Here is a 16,291-nt window from a genome sequence, read left to right on the forward strand (position 1 = left end):
GAAGGAGCAGGAAGGGAGGGACTTTTATGAGCAGAGAGAGGACAGAGACTTGGGGGAGGGGGAGAATATAGGAAAAGCACCCCTCCCCAAAAGCAGCTGGAGAGAAGGTGGAAAATGGGAAACAGCCAAGGGGACTAAACTAAAAAGGGAGAAAGAAGAAAGGAGACGGTTTAAATTCCATTAAGACTATAAACAAGGGGAGCGCAAAGGCTGCAACTCTGCAGCTTGATACCTGGCTGTGCTCTGGTTGGAAGGACGAATCCCCAGGAACAGAGTGGGGTCTGGAAGGTTCTCAGGCCACAAGGGGAAAAGCGGTTCCACTGCTGGAAGGACATTAGGTAGAGACTGTTGAAGCCACCTGATCCCAGCAGACCCCAGAAGACAGCCACATTCCCTGGTGCTGGAACAAGGTCGTTAAGGGTGAAGCCTGGTGCCAGATGTGTGTTGTGATTTTCCATAATACCTGAAACGCTGCTGCTACACTATCTTGCGAACTTTTTCTGGGGCTGGCTGGCATCTGGCTGCAGTCTTGGGGCACTGGCAGCAGCAGGGTCCAGCAAGTGTTCCTGGGTGCAGCTGACATTTGGCCATTGCTCATTCAGCCATTGCTCTGTGAGACTCTCCCTCAGAGGGGTGAAACAGGTCAAAGCCACAGTCTTTAAGAAGTAAGGGGCTGGGGAAAACAGCAGCATCTGAGACAAAACTCAGGAGAGAGGTACTACCTGGGGCCTGGTCACGGAGAGTGGAAAAGCAGGGAGTGGACGAAAGCTGAATACAGAGGATGGGTGCACGATTGCTGATCCGAGAGAACAGACAGGGTAGCTGGGTGGCACCATTTTCACCACTCCTGCACATGAGCATATGCACCTACGAGCTCCACAACACTCCACCACAGTAGGCTAGCAGTGCCATCTAGGGGAGAGCTGAGCTGTCACACTGAGCCCCGCCCAAATGGGCCAACCTTGCTCTTCAAGAACACAAATCTCTCCACCTCATTAGTTTATGGACTATAAAGTGCTACATAGTCTGACTCCTAGGGGAAAATGAAGTAATTTCAGTCCTACTTCAATCTGTTAGCAGGTCCATCTATTCAATTCTCTTTCTTTTTTTTTTTCTCTTTTATACTTCTTTTCTTTTTCTTGAATACAGAAAGAGAAAAGATTCATTTTTATTTTCAATTTTTATTAAAAATATTTTTCTTTAATTTTTATTACTATATTTTTTACTCTTGTGTACATTTCTATCAAATCTTTATTTATTCCATCATTTTATTGTAGTCTACTTCAGTGTATTCACCTTTTCAAATTTTCAAATGATTTCCTTTTTTATCTTTTTTCTTTTTTCTCTTTTTCATTTCTTTTCTTTTTCTTGAATGCAGAAAGAGAAAAACTTCCATTTTTATTTTCAATTTCTATTAAAATATTTTTATTTAATTTTTATTATATATTTTGCTTTTATGTAATTTTTTTCAAATTCTATTTTGAATTCCAAAAAATTCCATAAAATTCCATAAAAATTCCATAATTTTATTTTAGTCCACTACAGTGTACTCACTTTTCAAATTCTCAAATGATTTCCTTTTTTTTCTTTTCTTAACCCCACATTATTTTTTCTCTAATCTGTCAAACCACTTTCAACACCCAGACCAAAATACACCTAGGATCTAGCATCATTTATTCGATTTGTGTGTGTGTGTGTGTTTAATTTTTTAATTTTAATATTTTTTTATTTTAATATTGTTATTTTAATTTTTCTACCTCATTATTCCTTTTCTCCCTTCAAAATGACAAAACAAAGGAATTCATCCCAAAAGAAAGAGCACGAAGAAACAACAGCTAGGGATTTAACCAACACAGCTGCAAGCAAGATGTCTGAACCAGAATTTAGAATCACGATAATAAGAATACTAGCTACAGTTGAAAACAGATTAGAATCCCTTTCTGCAGAGGTAAAAGAAGCAAAAAATAGCCAGAATGAAATGAAAAATGCTATAACTGATCTGCAATCACAGATGGATGCAGTGGCGGCAAGGATGGATGAGGCAGAACAGAGAATGAGCAAACTTATTATATTATTATAAGGACAAACTTATAGAGAATAATGAAGCAGAAAAAAAGAGGGAGATAAAGGCAAAAGAGCACGATTTCAGAATTAGAGAAATCAGTGACTCATTAAAAAGGAACAACATTGGAATCATACAGGTCCCAGAAAAGGAAGAGAGAGAAATAGGGGTAGAAGGGTTATGTAAGCAAATCATAGCAGAAAACTTTCCTAACCTGGGGAAAGACACAGACATCAAAATCCGGAAGCAGAGAGGACCCCCATTAGATTGGACAAAAATCGAACATCAGCAAGGCATATCGTAGTCAAATTCACAAAATACTCAGGCAAAGAGAGAATCATGAAAGTAGCAAGGGAACAAAAGTCCATAATATACAAGGGAAGACAGATCAGGTTTGCAGCAGACCTAGCCACAGAAACTTGGCAGGCCAGAAAGGAGTGGCAGGATATACTCAGTATGCTGACTCAGAAAAACATGCAGCCAAGAACTCTTTATCCAGCAAGTCTGTCATTCAAAATAGAAGGAGAGATAAAAAGTTTCCCAGACAAACAAAAATTAAAGGAGTTTGTGACCACTAAACCAGCCCTGAAAGGAATTTTAAGGGGGACTCTCTGAGGGGAGAAAAGATAAGTATATATATACATATATATATATATATATATATATATATATATATATATACACACACATAAATATATACATATATATGCATATATGTACATAAATATATACACACATATATATACATATATATATACATATATATGTATATATATATGTATATATATATGTATATATATATATATACACCAAAAGCAACAAAAGATTAGATAGGACCAGAGAACACCACCAGAAACTCCAACTCTACAAGCATAATAATGGCAATAAATTCATCTTTCAGTACTCACTCTAAGTGTCAATATACTCAATGCTCCAATCGAAGGACATAGGGTAACAGAATGGATAAGAAAACAAGATCCATATATATGGTCTTTATAAGAGACCCACTTTAGACCTAAAGACACCTTCAGATTGAAAATAAGGGGATAGAGAACCATGTATCATGCTAATCGTCAGATAGCCAGAGTAGCCATACTTATATCAGACAATCTAGACTTTAAAGACTATATCAAGAGATGCAGAAGGGCATTATATCATAATTAAGGGGTCTATTCAACAAGAAGACCTAACAATTGTAAACATTTATATGCCAAATGTGGGAGTACCCAAATATATAAATCAATTAATCACAAACATAAAGAAACTCATCGATAGTAATACCATAACAGTAGGAGACTTCAACACCCCACTCACAGCGATGGACAGATCATCTAAACAGAAAATGAACAAGGAAACAATGGCTTTGAATGACACACTGGACCAGATGGACTTCACAGATATATTCAGAACATTTCATCCTAATGCACCAGAATATACATACTTCTCAATTGCACATGGAACGTTCTCCAGAATAGACCATATACTGGGACACAAATCAGCCCTAAGTAAGTGCAAAAAGAACAAGATCATACCGTGCATATTTTCAGACCATAACACTATGAAATTCAAAATCAACCACAAGAAAAAAATTGGAAAGGTAACAAATACTTGGAGACTGAAGAACATCCTACTAAAGAATGAATGGGCTAACCAAGTGGTTAAAGGGGAAATTAAAAAGTATATGGAAGTCAATGAAAATGGTAACACCACAACCCAAAACCTCTGGGATGCAGCAAAGGTGGTCATAAGAGGAAACTATGTAGCAAACCAGGCCTTCCAAAGAAGGAAGAAGGATCTCAGATATACAACCTAACCATATGCCTTAAGGAGCTGGAAAAAGAACAGCAAATAAAACCCCAAACCAGCAGAAGACAGGAAATAATAAAGATTAGAGCAGAAATTAATGCTATTGAAACCCCCCCCCAAAAAAAAAAAAAAAAGAACAGATCAATGAAACCAGAAGCTGGTTCTTTGAAATAAAGGGACCCAAATAAATAAAATCAAGAATGAAAGAGCAGAGATCACAACCAAAACAGCAGAAATAAAAACAATAATAAGAGAATATTATGAGCAACCATATGCCAATAAAATGGGCAATCTGGAAGAAATGGACAAATTCCTAGAAACATATACACTACCAAAACTGAAACAGGAGGAAATAGAAAATTTGAACAGACCCATAACCAGTAAGGAAATCAAATTAGTAATCAAAAATCTGCTAAAAAACAAGAGTCCAGGGCCAGATGGCTTTCCAGGGGAATTCTACCAGTTAAGGAAGAGTTAACACCTATTCGCTTGAAGCTGTTCCAAAAAATAGAAATGGAAGGAAAACTTCCAAACTCATTCTATGAAGCCAGCATTACCTTGATTCCAAACCCAGAGACCCCACTAAAAAGGAGAACTATAGACCGATTTCCCTGATGAACATGGATGCAAAAATCCTCAACAAGATATTAGGCAACTGGCTCCAACAATACATCAAAAAAATTATTCACCACAACCAAGTGATTTATACCTGGGATGCAGGGCTGGTTCAATATCCACATAACAATTAATGTGATTCATTACATCAATAAAAGAAAGGACAAGAACCATATGATCCTCTCAATAGGTGCAGAGAAAACATTTGACAAAATACAGAATCCTTTCTTGGTGAAAACCCTCAATAAAGTAGGGATAGAAGGAGCATACCTCGAGATCATAGAAGCCATATATGAACGACCCAACACTAATATCCTCCTCAATGGGGAAAAATGACAGCTTTCCCCCTAAGGTCAGGAACAAGACTGGGATGTCCCCTCTTGACACTGTTATTCAACATAGTATTAGAAATCTTAGCCTCTGCCATCAGACAATACAAAGAAATAAAAGGCATCCAAATCGGCCAGGAGGAGGTCAAACTTTCACTCTTCGCAGATAACATAATACTCTGTATGGAAAACGCAAAAGATTCCACCAAAAACTGCTAGAATTGATTCATGAATTCAGCAAAGTTGCAGGATATGAAATTAGTTGCATTCCTATACACCAGAATCAGTTGAATGCACAGAAATCAGTTGAATTCCTATATACCAACAATGAAGCAACACAAAGAGAAATAAAGAAATCAATCCCATTTACAGTTACATCAAAAACCATAAGATACCTAGGAATAAATCTAACCAAAGAGGTGAAAAATCTATATGCAGAAAACTATAGAAAGCTTATGAAAGAAATTGAAGAAGACACAAAAAATTGGAAAAAGATTCCGTGCTCCTGGATAGGAAGAACAAATATTGTTAAAATGTCGATACTACCCAAAGCAATCTACATATTCAATGCAATCCCTATCAAAATAACACCAGCATTCTTCACAGAGCTGGAACAAATAATCCTAAAATTGGTATGGAACCTGAAAAGACCCTGAATATCCAAAGCAATCTTGAAAAAGAAAAACAAAGCAGGAGGCATCACAATCTCGGACTTCAAGCTTTACTACAAAGCTCTAATCGTCAAGACAGTATGGTACTGGCCCAAGAACAGACACTCAAATCCGTGGAACAGCATAGAGAACCCAGAAATGGACACACAAATGTTTGGCCAACTAATCTTTGACAAAGTAGGAAAGACTCTCCAATGGAACAAAGACAGTCTCTTCAGCAAGTGGTTCTGGGAAAACTGGACAGCGACATGCAGAAGAATGAACCTGGACCACTTTCTTACACCATACACAAAAATAAACTCAAAATGTATGTAAGACCTAAATGTAAGACAGGAAGCCATCAAAATCCTTGAGAAGAAAGCAGGCAAAAACCTCTTTGATCTTGCCCGTAGCAACTTCTTACTCAACACGTCTCCAGAGGCAAGGGAAACAAAAGCAAAAATGAACTAACAGGACCTCATCAAAATAAAAAAAAATAAAAAAATAAAATATAAAAAAAATCAATCAAAAAAAAAAAAAAAGAAAAGAAAAAAGAGAGGGAGGGAGCCAAACCATAAGAGACTTAAAAACTGAGAATAAATTGAGGATTGATGGGGGATGGGAGGGATGGGTGGGTGGCTGCTGGGTATTGAGGAGGGCACCTGTTGGAATGAGCACTGGGTGTTGTATGGAAACAAATTTGACAATGAATTCCATATTAATAAAATAAAAATGAAAAAAAATAAAATAAAAACCTTCTGCACAGTGAACGAAACAATCAACAAAACTAAAAGGCAACCAACAAAATGGGAGAAGATATTTGCAAATGACATCAGATAAAGGGTTAGTATCCAAAATCTACAAAGCGCTTAACAAACTCAACCCACAAAAAACAAATAACCCAGTGAAGAATTGGGCAAAAGACATGAATAGACACTTCTCCAAAGAAGACATCCAGATGGCCAACTGACACATGAAAAAATGCTCAACATCACTCATCATCAGGGAAATAGAAATCAAAACCACAATGAGGGATGCCTGGGTGGTCAGTTGGTTGAGCAGCCAACTTCGGCTCAGGTCATGATTTCACAGTTTGTGAGTTCAAGCCCCGCATCAGGCTCTGTGCTGGCAGCTCAGAGCCTGGAGCCTGCTTCTGATTCTGTGTCTCCTCTCTCTAATCCTCCCCTGCTAATGCTCTGTCTCAACAATAAATAAACATTAAAACCACAATGAGATACCACCTTACACCTGTCAGAATGGCTAACATGAACAACTCAGGCAATAACAGATGTTGATGAGGATGGAGACAAAGAGGATCTCTCTTGCACTGTTGGTGGGAATGCAAGCTAGTGCAGCCACTCTGGAAAACAGTGTGGAGGTTCCTCAAAAAACTAAAAATAGAACTACCCTACGACCCAGCAATTGCACTACTAGGCATTTATCCACGGGATACAAGTGTACTGTTTTGAAGGGACATATACACCCCCATGTTTGTAGCAACACTATCAACAATAGCCAAAGTACGAAAAGAGCCCAAATGTCCATCGATGGATGAATGGATAAAGAAGATGTGATATATATATATATATATATATATATACACACACACACACACACACACACACACACACACACACACACACACAATGGAGTATTACTCGCCAATCAAAAAGAATGAAATCTTGCCGTTTGCAACTATGTGGATGGAACTGGAGGATATTACGCTAAGTGAAATTAGTCAGTTAGAGAAAGACAAAAATCATATGACTTCACTCATATGAGGACTTTGAGAGACAAAACAGATGAACATAAGGGAAGGGAAATAAAAATAATATAAAAACAGGGAGGGGGACAAAACAGAAGAGACTCATAAATATGGAGAAAAAACTGAGGGTTACTGGAGGGGTTGTGGGAGGGGGGATAGGCTAAATGGTTAACGGACACTAAGGAATCTACTCCTGAAATCATTGTTGCAGTATATGCTAACTAATTTGGATGTCAATTTTAAAAAATAAAAGATAAAATTAGAAAAATAAAATTAAATAAGATGTATGCTTAGTTACTGCTTGAGATATGGTTATTGTCCCACGTGTTTTCCTAAGATTTAGAAGTTCTGTGCCTTTTTTCATATAAAAGACAAAGAATGAAAAATGATCATGAGATTCTGCCACACTGCATATGTGTAACTCTCCCTTTCAACTTCGCTTGCTAACTAGAAGACCTAATATCCTTTATAGTAATACGTGATGCATGGAAGCTTCACCTGGTATCATAACTTACCTTTTATTGTAATGTAAAGGTTAAAGTTTAGACACTGTTCTTGGATAATGACAGTTGTCTTAGACCAATGAAAGGTGCACTGCATTTAATGGATTAGCAGGACTCTTCAGTTTATTTTCGCTTTCTAGAAAATCAGGAAAAAAGTAATGTAGGTGACTCATGTTGAATATTAGTTATATTACAACCATACTATGATAGTAGGTATAGAGTTAGGTCAATATAACTTTTGAACATTGAGTGTAATTGTAAGTTTACTGGAATACTTCCAGTTAAACATTTTTTACCAGGTAAAAAGTTTTATGTAGCAACTGAATAAAGATGTGTTCTCATGACTTATTTCTATTTATTTGTCTTTTCTATTTATTTGATTTGGGTCTGATATATTAAATACTTTTTTCCCTTCAACTATAATAACTCTCTTCAGGAATTCTATCATGTCTTGCTTCTTTCAGTTTTGATGTTGAAAACTTGCCATCACTTGAGCGATCTTTCAATTAACACCTCTCCACTAATGCAATCTTCCATGAATTTGCTTGTCTGCCTTGTTGTTTACTAAAAACAGGATTAATTAATGATCTCTGTGATATTTGTTATGGGTAATTCTTTTTTATCTTAATTCAAACATGCCTGGCATGTGATGATGACAATCAGTAAAGTTTATGTCAGTGTTAGACTAAAAAAGAACTACAAAAATTGTCAAAAGTCAACAACTGCAGATGAAAGATTAATGTTATGATGAGCTGTCAGAATCTCCATTAACAGTACCCTCCTATTTTGACAAATATTCTAATAGGTCAGCTGGAGAAAAATTAAAAAAAAAAGGAGACTGTGCTTGTCGTTTGTGACTAAATGAACAAATAAAAAATCTCCATTTGAACTTGAATAAATATAGAGGCAGACATAGCACTGTTTTTTTGAAAAGTTAACTTTGTTTATAAATATATTAAGGTATTGATAAAGATGTCATTTTGAATTCTCATTTTAATGTAAGTTAATGTTACTAATGAAATTCCGATAGTCAGTTATAGTTGACTGATAGATTTAGTTATATTTCAAGTAACATATGAAGACAAACATAAGTGCTGATATCCCTAAATATATTGAATATTGTAAAAACTTCATTTAGGTTGACTGTGCTCCTCTATCAAAATATAAAATCAGCATTTAAATTTTCCTTAGAGAAATACATAATCATCTATTTTAATATAAAATCATTATTTTCACTGTATGAAAAGGGGACAAACTTTGGTGGGGGTGTGATGTTAATGAGTATATCAGGCTTTGCCTAAATGCCCTGTGCCAACCAAGTGAGTGAAAGAGGAAGTAAAAGAATGTTAGTTTTCAAAGTTCTTGCAGTTGAAATGACATGCTCTGAGAGGGTGGCAGAAGCATCCATAGAAAGAAAATTGATTTTTGTTGGGAAAGAAAACATACTTTGATTGGCTCTTTGGTGATGAAAGGCAAGACAGCTTTGCTATTATTCTCATGAGAGATACTTAGATAAATAATAATTAAATTGATCTGTAAAATGACATAAGAGGGAATTTTTGTGTTGGACAGGTGATGCTCTAACAATGAAGTAGGGGGGTGCCTGTGTGGCTCAGAATTAAGTGACCCACTCTTGATTTTGACTCAGGTCATGATTTCACAGTTCATGGAATCTAGCCCCTCTTCAGGCTCTGTGCTGACAGCATGGATCTTGCTTGGGATATTCTCTCCCCCTCTCTCTCTCTACTCCTCCCTCACTTGCACTCATGCATTCTCTCTCTCTCTCTCTCTCTCTCTCTCTCTCAAAATAAATAAATAAAAATAAAAACACTTTAAAAATGGAGTAGGTATCTTGGGAAAAAATATGGGAAGAAGGCTGAGGTGAGGCTGAGTCAGGCAAGGGATGTGGTTGGGGCAGAGTGAAGCCAGCCATATTGATGGACAACTGAGCCTCCTTCCATCTTCCTGTTGTGGAATGACCATGAGAATTTACAAATAATGATATAGATCTTTCAGTGTGAACCTATTTGGTTCCTGTGTTAAATTACCTTATTTTACTGTCATAATATTTGTAATAATCTATCACAGACAGAAATACTTTTCATTGATGCTTTGATTCCTTTGGAGGAATTGAGAAAAGAGCTAGGAGTTTCTATTAATGTTCGGCAAAACTGTGAAGAGAGGCTTACCATCAAATGATGAAGATCAAGTGATTGAGTCTATTTCCTATTGGGGAACAGGGAGAAGCACTCACATTTCAAGGTTACTAAATGCTTTCGCCCAAATGTATAAAAAGCCTAAGAATGGAAAACCCAGAAGTTATAGTCTAGCAATGTCTGAGATAGTTTCTAGAGGTATTAGCAATTTTAAATAATTAATGATTTAATATTATATCATTTGAAGAACTATCTTTTCCTTTTTTTTTTTTTTTTTTTTTTACTTTGAGAGAGACAGAGAGAGCATGAATAGGGGAGGGGCAGAGAGAGAGAGAGAGAGAAACAGAATCCCAAGCAGGCTTTGTACAGCAAGAGTGCAGAGCCCCACGCGGGGCTTGAAATCATGAAACTGTGGGGCGCCTGGGTGGCTCAGTCGGTTAAACGTCCGACTTCAGCCAGGTCACGATCTCGCGGTCCGTGAGTTCCAGCCCCGCGTCAGGCTCTGGGCTGATGGCTCAGAGCCTGGAGCCTGTTTCCAATTCTGTGTCTCCCTCTCTCTCTGCCCCTCCCCCGTTCATGTTCTCTCTCTGTCCCAAAAATAAATAAACGTTGAAAAAAAATTAAAAAAAAAAATAAAAATAAAAAAAAGAAATCATGAAACTGTGAGATCATGACGTGAGCCGAAATCCAAGAGTCTTTCACATGATGGGGTTGGTAATAGATTTGTAATGAAATTACAGATATACGTATGGTTCTTAATAATTTAGAAGTCGAATATACACACAAAAATCTGGATTTTAAGAGATGTTTCAGAGAGGTATGATAATATATTTTCAGAAACCCGGGTCAGGCATGGCCTTAATGATTCTCATGCACTTTCAATTTAAGCTTTCAGAAAATTAATCACTTTAAACCGTTTTATGTGCTGAAATAACATGGCTTTTTTATGACATAATTATTGGGCATGACAGGGTAAAGTTGCCTCAGCACTTTCACGACTCTCAGGTGTATAATAAATTGGAGCTCGGCAGAGAGGCTGACTACAAACAATGATGTGCTTCTTTGTCTCGTCAGTAGAAGTTTCCTTCACAAAAGTCCTAGAGAATGTAAGAGAGCTTTGGTGACAACCTGAGACATTTCCAATGATAAGGCTAATGGATCTGTGCCTATACCACCAATAATTTGAAATATAAAGAACTCAAGTCTCCTGATTTGAAAGCATCGTCCTACAAATAGGGATAGTTTATCGAAGAACACAGGCAAGCAGAGAGCATTAGTGAAGCTGACTTAAATCTTACTAGGAATATACAATATCTAATAATTCTCAAAATCAAATGCATAAATGTTGGTTAGGAAAAGAACTTTGATCTCCAGGCACCTGCCACCGTTCGTTAACAGCACAATAATTGGGATTAATGGTTGTACTGCAATACTTTCTAGTTTAGACTTAGATTTCACAGGAAATAGGAAATTGATTGCAATCTTTAGACGTTAGTTTGCTTTCCCATCCCCCAAAATGGACATTTGCTCATCTTCCTTCACTTTAATTTGAGTAATTATAGCTAACTGATATGTAGAGGGAAAGAAATGGTATAGAAAAATGCATTATTTCAGGATGTAGGTCAGCGTGAGTGAAAAATAGAAATCAATTTCTAGTACAAGAAATGTCTAAAAAGAAAGGAATCCCCTTCAAAATGCCTTGAGGGTTTTTCTCTGTGTGTTCTAAGTGGCATAGTGAGTGTTGTTAACCTAAGAAATAGTGGTTCTGTTGTATTGATTGATCAGTCTCCCTAGGAATAAAGCATATAATTGTGTAACAAAGATGATATGGTTACTAGTCTAAATGAAATTCGTTTCCAAAATATAACTAACAGCTAAAAAATTAGGGAAAGTTGTTAACATTTTTCAAAAATAAACTGTGGGTTCATGCCAATTCTATAATCTACTTTCTTTTCTTTCTTTCTTTTTTTTTTTTTTTTTTTACATGTAGGTGATTTCCAGTTAATTTGATTTCTTAAGCAGCCAATATTCTTTACTCAACAAATTAGTCAAAAATCAGTAACTCTAGTAATTGATAGAAGGATAATAGCTGAGGTCCTCATCAAGTGATGGTAGAGAGACATAAATATTAATTTTGGTGGCAACTGATGAACTATAATGTTTGTAAAGTTTGTTTCCGGGGCTTATGGTGTATAATGTTTTCCCTGCATGTTAAAGTAGTTGAAACACATTCACCCATTATTTATCACTAGTAAAACACAGTAACCCAAAAAGAAAGTTGTTTTGGCAGTTGAAGAAAGATTCTCAAGTGAGCAAAGTCATGGAGGACAATAATGCTGTGAACAAAAGCAGGAAAAAGCATTGAGGTCATAAGAGAGGTGGCTTTGTGTGCAGCAGAGTGTACAAGAAAGGAAATAGGTAGAAATGAAAGAGGATATCAAGGGCAAGATGTTAAAGTGTACTGACAAGCAAACATTAGTGGTTAATGGGCAATAAAATTTTAAGACGGGGGTCTCCCAATCTTAAAGGTATTGATTTTTGTAATTTTATTACAGGATAGAAGACACGAAATTTATATTACTAGCACTTACATCATTTAAATATGTACACTTTGCTTGAAGGAAATAAAAAATTAATGATAGACATTATTCTACCCGGTGCTTAACTCATTCTTTAGTCAAAAATTATGTGATTAGGAATGTGTCTAATTTTTTCAGGCTAATATTTTTTTAGTAGTGACCTTGATCAATGAATGTATTTTGCTGTATGCATATTCCTTTATTTCCTGGACAATAGTAAGTTTTCCTCAGGTGTTAAAAGCTATTTTTGCTCATTTTTTGTTACAGATTATTTGATTCAAATCTCAATATATAAATATATTTAACTACCTAAAGTTGTTACCATCACTAACATATATACCCTAACATGACCTACATTCATTGTATATATATATATTGTATTGGAGACAATATTAAGCTGTGTTATCAGATTAACTTTTTTTTTCTGTATTTCTTAGACTACAGGTTCTTTCTTCACATATAGTTTCAATTCTTAAATATCACTGCTCTAAAACTCAACAGTTATGTTTTATTGTAGATCCACGTTTGGACAAGTGAATCAAATAGTACAACTTTATGTACTGATATCAAATATAATTTGTACATAACTCTTTTCCCATGATATTATCACAAAGTAATTGTCAATTGTACATCAAATGGCATGTCCTATAATGATTCTATCACATTGCTATATAGTTTCATAGTTGGTTATAATTTGGGTACTTTGTTGTCTCACTTCAATGCTTATGTGAGAAAAACAGTAAGTATTATCAACGATTCGTCTAGAAGCAAACATATTCTAGTTTCTTCTTTCAGGTATTTTGATTAGTATTTAATTAAAATTTTATAGACATTGCAAGTGAGTTATTAAAAATAACTGCTATTATTTTCTATTCTATGTGCTTGAAACAGGGCTTACTTGGTTCTGAACAACCAAAATAAAATGTAGAAATAAACCAGATATTGATTGTAATACACAGTTTCACATTTTTCCCCACAACATTTCAAGTATTTGTTTTTATCAAAATAGCCTCATACTTCTTTGGAAAAATATTGAATATGAAATGTTTACTATTTCCCAACATATAATTATTTTCTGAGAAGATATTCTTTTTTAATAAATAATAATGTTCCAGTAATAGCAGCTTTGTTTTCCCTAGAGGATAATGGGTATAGAGTGAGATGTTTCATTTATCATTACTGAAAACCTCCTTTCGATGTGTTTATTGGCAATCAGAGAACATTTTAATTTAATCTAGTACAAGATAGGAACTCTTATGGTTTTTAGTGCACCTGTCAGACCACATTTAGGGTATGTATTCATTTCTGCACAGTATCCTATCAGCAGAACCTCTACCTTCAGAGGAAAACAATGCTGGGGAAGAGTGTTCAGCTTCCCAGCCACTTGACCTGGCAGCCTCCCCAATAATGTAAGCACAAAAATAGCCGTCTTGCTGTTCTTACCAGGTTTCTGTAAGAACCAAATGAAATAGTATAAAGATGTGTACTTTATAGCCAATATATATTTCTAAAAGATAAGGATATCTTGTATAGAAAGCTCATTTCCTGGAGATTCAAATTATAGGTAATAGGACAAAATTCTGCCTCCTCCTTGAACATTTCTCTGCAGCTTGCTATTCACAAAATTATTGGTTTTCTGAATATCTACTGCTCCTTCTAGTTTGGAAACTAGGTATTGACATAGCAGCTATTTCTGTGTATAGGTGAGGAGGATAAATTTTATCCAAATTATTTCTCATAAAAAGGTTACTAGTTATTTTTTCTCATATATACATATGTGTATAAGATATGGCTCATCTCCTGTTTGAATTATTTTCCATAAAAAAAAACAAGATCACTGGATATGTAACCTAACTTTCTCATCTTCCTAGACAGGTTATAAGGTTTGGACAATTCCACAGTATACAATCCAGGTTAAAAAAGTGATTATTGAGTTTCTGCCATGAAAACCGCTTACATGGTAATATACTTATTGACTTAATCTGAAATTGCAAAATGACTGTCCTTTATAACACTTAGTGCATCACAAAACCCGCTATCTCCCTTTGGAGATATTCACTGTGCTGCCACTATGGCAATATATAAATGTCAAGAGTTTTTGGAAATGTGAAATTGAATAACTTAAACTGGCCTTCCAATGACCTGCTACATTTTCCCTGAAACAGCCTGAGAATTTTTTGTGCATGTCAATGTGCTTAAAATTATTATACTCCTAAGAATTGCATACATTTTACTTTTCTGCTTCTTTACCATTTTCTTCTACATCTGTGTTTCTAGAAGCACCATAGTTCATTAATAATTGGAAAATGACATTTCTAATGTGGAACTTCTACTCATGGACTTCAGGTGTTACTTTGCAAATTTTAAAATCAATTTCTACAGATTGAAACTTGGAATGAAGATGAAAGGAGAATATAGAAATAGGGAAATAGACTTTTAAAAATAAGTTGGAAAACTTAGTGTTTCACAAGTGATTGTCAGCTAGTTATTGCATTAAAGGATTATCCCTCTTGGGTCGTTGCTTAATTTTTTTTTATTTGGTTTCACTCCTGAAAAAGATTATTTCCACATGAGATGTGCATATTTCATCCTCACCCTGCATGAAATTAGAGCTACCCAAACTTGCTTAAAACTAAGCTTAAAAAAATCAATATAATCTTAAATATTTTCAAATGGAACAAGAACATAAATTCAGATAGCAATGTTCATTTTTGTAACACATACAGGCTGGGCCAGTAACAAAGATTGGATTCATCTTTCAAGTGAAGACATGCAGCGTTCTTTCTCAGGCTCTCTGTGAAGATAGTTTTGCATAAATGCTCCGTGTTGAATGAAACGAGGGAAGACACGTGAATTCTGTTTCATAAATAGCACTCAGACAATAGAGCTCAAGAGTCTGAAGAGCAGCATTCTATATGGCTTTGCTATGTCACTCTTCCTTGTATCTTTAGAGACCCAGGCAGGTTAGATAGAAATACATGTGGATACAGGAAAAAATGTTTAGGAAGGAAGGAAGGAAGGAAGGAAGGAAGGAAGGAAGGAAGGAAGGAAGGAAGGAAGGAAGGAAGGAAGGGCGAGAGGGAGGAAAGCTGTTGGTTTGCAGCAATTTTTAATTTTTGTAGTGTTGCAGGTTCTACGCAAAACTTCTATGGCCCCGTAGATAGACCAAATTAAAACATCCTGGATTTTATTTACTACCATACAGAAGGGAAGGAACTTGTTCCCCTTACTTTGTAGTGTTGTTAAGCATGACAAAATTTAATGAGGTTCAGTTTGTGGGCATAGTCTAAATACAACTCAGTTTGCAAGGGCGATATCCATGTACTCTCAAGGTTACCTTTGGAGATTCCCATCTGAATTACCAGGGACGTCTGCAGAGTCATGCCTGATGCATGGCAGTGGGAAATAAAGGATAGTCAGGGTGGGAACTGAGACTTCAACAAAGCAAAGTGGACCAGATGAAATTAGTCCTTGGTAGCCCCAGTACTAGATGGGAATGGAAACTTGGGAAGTTTCTGATATTAAGAGTTAACAGGGGATAAGTGCTAGGATTAGGGAGTCATATTAATGCAACCATATTTATACTTATGGCTGCCTAAAGCCTGCCATTTGAAATATATTCCTTTATACTTATAAACACCTTTATTTCTCAGATTTGAAGACTGAAATGTGTAAGAAATCTTTCAAAATAATCTTCTGTTTGATATACAGCAGTCTTGGCATCTCTAGCCCAAAAGCATTTTGAAGAATGTGTATTCTTAACACAAATGAATGTGTTAATACATTGCTACATGAAGGATAATTCAAAATACTTGCATGAATGCCT

Source organism: Felis catus, chromosome B1 (assembly GCF_018350175.1).
Source record: "Felis catus isolate Fca126 chromosome B1, F.catus_Fca126_mat1.0, whole genome shotgun sequence".
In the NCBI taxonomy this organism is placed as follows: Eukaryota; Metazoa; Chordata; class Mammalia; order Carnivora; family Felidae; genus Felis; species Felis catus.